Raw genomic sequence first — 5000 nt, forward strand, 5'->3', positions numbered from 1 at the left:
CAAGCCAGGTTAGCCACATACTAAAACAGAATAAAAAAAAGGTAGGCCACATACTAAACCTAACCTAACCTAACCTAACAAGCCAGGTTGGCCACATACTAAAACAAAATAAAAAAAAGGTAGGCCACATACTAAATCAGCACCTAGCTTAGAATACAAAGATGAATTTCACAGCGACATTTAGAATAGGAGGTAAATATTTTCTCTACAAGAAACCAGGTGTCTCTAAGGACAGTTTGCTTCATGATTGTATTTATGAAGCTTCGTCGTCCCTACACATAAATGCATCGAGTTTGTGAATTCCTAGTCTTATGTTTGAATTATTATGTAAACATTCTATTATAAAACTAGACTCGTTTATGATTCATTCTAATAAGTTATTAGGATGAACCGGTTTCTTTACACTTGGCAAAAAATTAGTCGAATGCGCAAAAAATCTCTCGCTCTCTCTCTACCGTGTTTTACGCAAAATCAAAGCAATTGCTCATTCTAATTAAATCATTATTGCCGTAAAACTGAACTTAAAATAAGAAGCCTCAGCCTTTGATGTCTTTAATTAATACAGAGCAAGTGTTTGACCGTATATATATATATATATATATATATATATATATATATATATATATATATATATATATATATATATACACAAAAGGATTATGATCAGTTATAAAAATAAGATGTAAGTCCAAGAGCATTATCAAGATGTAAGTCCAAGAGCATTATTAAGATGTAAGTCCAAGAGCATTATGATCAATGAGAGAGTAAAGATGTAAGTCCAAAAGTATTACTGAGATGTAAGTCCAAGAGCATTATTAACATGCAAGTCCAAGAGCATTATGATCAGTGAGAAAGTTAAGGTACAAGTCCAAGAGCATTATTAAGATGTAAGTAAAAGAGCATTATGATCAGTTAGAGATATACGCCATTGCTTAGCATACGAACTGTTTCTTTAATCAAAGTAACGAGTTCACCAAAGGATGGGGGGTTTGGGAGAGCCTATAGGTCTATCTGCTGAGCCATCAGCAGCCATTGCCTAGCCCTCCTTGGTCCTAGCTTGGGTGAAGAGGGGGCTTGAGCACTTATATGCATATAATATGGTCAGTCTCTAGGGCATTGTCCAGCTTGATAGGACAATGTCACTGTCCCTTGCCTCTGCCATTCATGAGTGACCTTCAAACCTTTAAAGTTAAGAATTTGCTATTGCACTCTCCTATAGTAACCGAAAGAGGTCAATAATCATAACTAAAACGCCGAGAATGGGACCAAGTTAGAGTATGAGGATGAGTATGAGGACAAGTATGAGGACGAGTATGAGGAAGAGTGGGAGGATGAGTATGAGTATGAGTATGAGGAAGAGTATGAGTATGAGTATGAGGAAGAGTATGAGTATGAGTATGAGGAAGAGTATGAGCGAAGAAAAGGCTCGTCTTAAGAGAAACTTCTTCGACCTGACACAACAAAGATTGATTATTGGTAACTTATCTGAACTTTTCTTTCAGGGGATCAACAAATACCGGTGGCCCCGGTTTGAGGAACCGTTTGATGCTCCTTATACTGAAAATATGGGAGACCAAGACCCTCCCCAGTGACTTCCGCGATGCAAACATCGTTACCATCTTCAAGAAGGGAGACAGGGTGAACTGTAACAACTACCGGGAAATATCACTACTAAGCATCGCGAGTAAGATTTTCGCTCGGATTCTCCTTGACCGCCTCCTTATTCTCGCAGAAGACGTCCTGCCGGAGTCCCAGTGCGGCTTTCGACCTTCCCGCGAGACCATAGACATGATCTTCTGTGCGCGACAACTACAAGAGAAGAGCCTCGAACAACAACAGCCCATAATGTTCATCTTCTGGGATTTGAAAAAGGCCTTCGACAAAGTACCTCGACCTGCCATGTGGGCTGTCCTCAAAAGATATGGCTGCCCACCCGATTTTGTCAAGCTGGTGCGTGCCCTCCATGACGGAATGGTTGGGAGAGTCTCCCACCAGAACTCTCTTTCAGATCCATTCCCCATCAACGGCAGCCTGAAGCAGGGCTGTGTTCTGGCCCCAACGTGTTTCTCGCTATACACCGCAGCAATGCTCAACGAGATTCCCCCAGACACACCCTCAGTCGACCTACGTTTCCGCATGGATGGAGGCGCTTTCAACCTCGCCAGACTCCGTGCCAGAACCAAGACCACCTTGTGTGCAGTGCGAGAATTGCAGTATGCTGACGACAATGCCACCCCAGGTCAGACGGCAGAGGACCTGCAGTTGTTAGCTGATGCATACAACTCTGCCTACGAACGTTTTGGGATGCAAGTCAACACAGACAAAACCAAGACCCTCGTCCAACATCCACCAGGACTGATGCTCCCCAACTTCAATATCACATTGAATGACCATCCGTTAGAACAGGTGGACCAGTTCTCCTACCTAGGGAGCATCCTAACATCAGCTCCCACAAGCAAAAAAGGACGTGGAGAATAGGATCAGGGCAGCCCACTCCGCCTTTGGCCGACTCAACTGCCGCGTATTTAACAACCACGCACAGACAATGACCACCAAAATAATGGTGTTCAAGGCAGTAGTCATCTCCACGCTCCTGTATGCATGTGAAACATGGACGCTATATAGAAACGATATTAAAAACCTAGAATGCTTCCAACAAATGAAACTGAGGCAGATCTTGAAAATCCCCTGGGAAAGCCACACCACCAACATTGAAGTCTTAGAACGTGCCTCGCTGACCAGCGTGGAGGCCACCATCATCTACCACCGCCTTCGCTGGATAGGACACGTGCATAGGATGGATCCATCTAGGCTCCCAAAGAAAATATTCTACGGAGAACTGACCCAGGGCACCAGACCACGAGGAGCCCCGAAAATGCGCTATAAAGATCAACTAAAGCGCACCCTGGCTCTAACTGACATCGATCCTTCCTCATGGGAAGAAACAGCCAGGGACAGGAAAACCTGGAGGAGTACAGTACACCATGGCACCGTGGACTTCGAGGAGAGGAGACAAAATGAGGAGGCTAGGAGGAGAAGAAGGAGAGAGCGATTAGAACAGCCCCGCCCACCACCTACCCTCCCTTGTGAACACTGTCCGCGACTCTTCCACCACAGACTAGGACTTAACAGCCACATCAGACATAAGCACCCACCCCACAGACAGGAGGCTGTTTGCTAACGACAGAACCCAATACTCGGACACGAGTGGGCGCCGACGACGACGATATATATATATATATATATATATATATATATATATATATATATATATATCTATATATATATATATATATATATATATATATATATATATATATATATAAAGTAAAATACAAATATCAAATCAATGATTTTAAACTAAGCTGGCAATTTCATAAATCAATTGACGCCTATCATTAATAACTAACGAATTTTATTGTACATCAGCCATGTAGGCCTGGGTCTTCCACCTCTTCCAGTGCCTTGTGAAGCTCAACTGAACGTTTGGTGAACTATATAGGGTGGATATACTTTAAAAAATTACTATTTCTAGGCAAAATTCCCTTTCAAAACGTAGAAATATTCAAAAAAAATTAAATGCATAATTATCTGAGCCATTAAGGTTTTCATTATATCATTTGATCATTTAATTCAAAATTATTACAGTTATTTAGAATTTAAAGGTTGATAGAATTTTTTTATAAAGTTTATAAAAATTACATAAAAATCAGACTATATGTCAGTTTAGTGAGATCCGTGTTACTGTATGGACATGAGTCGTGGTATGACAATGAAACAATCTCCATTTGATTTAGTTGATATGGGAACAAAGTCCTCAGAAGGATATTGGGAGTTAAATAGCAGGACAGGATCAGAGATGAAACTATAAGAGAGACTACTCGGGTGCCATATGTGAATGAGATCATGATGAGGGGTAGATGGAGATGGTTTGGATATGCACTTCGCACTCCTCAAGAGAGATTAGTTCAAACGTTCAGCTGGGCACCACAAGGCAATAGAAGAGTTGGAAGACCCAGGCATACATGGCTGAGGACTATGACTAAAAAGCGAGTAGGAGATGGTGAATGGAGTATTGAATTAAAAGCTCAAGATAGAGACGACTGGCGAAATCTAACCGAGGCCCTTTGCGTCAGTAGAGTCCTTTCAATACACGTCATCAAACTTCCGGTCCGCCATCTTGGAGGGCATACAAAGACGCGTTCAGTGAATAGCTATGATTGAACTGTTGAATATTTAGCCATCTCATCACATTCACATTCACACAACGCCCATATTGGCTATATTAACAAAGGCTACTTACCTAGGTCTCTCTTTCGCCAAGGTGCTCATGCCTATATATAATTAAGTGTATATTTATATTTATTTTAATTTGTGTATTGAATTGAGCAGACATACAGGCCTATATGATGAATAAACATTGATTATAAATAATAATAATAATATCTGAAGGCTGGTTTAATCCTAAGGGGTCTTCAGCTTATATATGAAACATCGAAAAAAATAATTAAACTTGCGCATTTAATTGCAAGGAAGTAAAACGATCATCCAAGAGCATTAAAATAGAGTTTGTCCATCATGTGTGTATATGTATATAAGAAATTATAGCATTTGTAACCAAACACAAACACAATAATGCAAAACTTTTACATACATTTTGACAATCAAAAATTATAATACACAAGGTTAGGCTAAATGATCAATATTAGCATTATAATTATAAACACTCTCTTCATTGGCCCAGTGTTTATCTAATTTTGGACTTAAAAGCATTAAAGGGAAAAACAACAAATTTTGGAAGCAGATTATTCAATGGAAATGTATGCCCACTCATGATGATGATGATACAAAATAATACTTCACCTTGCTTTGTAGTTTTTAAAAATCTATCAAGGACCAGGATGTCTGCATTATGAGTTTGAATATTACATCTTGAAGAAAGTAATCAATGTATTGAATATTGCAAATTACATCTTGAAGAAAGTAATCAATGTATTGTA

General features: G+C 39.9%; 1 protein-coding gene across 4 annotated transcripts in view; it reads right to left on the minus strand.

Moving 5' to 3' along the window:
- Positions 1-5000, minus strand: part of LOC137622220 (uncharacterized) — a 59047-nt gene that overhangs the window by 25911 nt on the left and 28136 nt on the right. The window contains exon 1 of one of the 4 annotated variants that reach the window (XM_068352705.1): positions 4864-5000. This exon is cut by the window's right edge and continues 270 nt beyond it. The exons of the other annotated variants lie outside the window; for them this stretch is intronic. The gene's annotated coding sequence lies outside the window, so the exon portion shown is untranslated. The remainder of the gene's footprint in view (positions 1-4863) is intronic. 4 annotated transcript variants of the gene reach the window in all.

The sequence above is a fragment of the Palaemon carinicauda genome, chromosome 29 (assembly GCF_036898095.1).
Source record: "Palaemon carinicauda isolate YSFRI2023 chromosome 29, ASM3689809v2, whole genome shotgun sequence".
NCBI classification, from domain to species: domain Eukaryota; kingdom Metazoa; phylum Arthropoda; class Malacostraca; order Decapoda; family Palaemonidae; genus Palaemon; species Palaemon carinicauda.